Source organism: Palaemon carinicauda, chromosome 5 (genome assembly GCF_036898095.1).
Source record: "Palaemon carinicauda isolate YSFRI2023 chromosome 5, ASM3689809v2, whole genome shotgun sequence".
Lineage (NCBI taxonomy): Eukaryota > Metazoa > Arthropoda > Malacostraca > Decapoda > Palaemonidae > Palaemon > Palaemon carinicauda.
In genome coordinates, this window is record NC_090729.1 from 124,712,364 (window position 1) to 124,712,600 (window position 237).

Genomic DNA, 237 nt, shown 5'->3' on the forward strand with positions numbered 1-237 from the left:
TGGATATATACGAGATGATGGTACATTATACAGTAATTAACCCATATAAGATTCAATATTATGATGATTTTTTTATGTCAGTTTTATCAACTACACAATCTTATTCGAAGAGAAAATAAGACTTTATTTTGTTTTATAGAGAACAAAGAAATTAAGATGACTATTCTAATCTCCTCTTCACTTCATTCCTCTTTTCGCCTTTATATTGGATTCATTTTTTCTTGGGAATTATTTTTT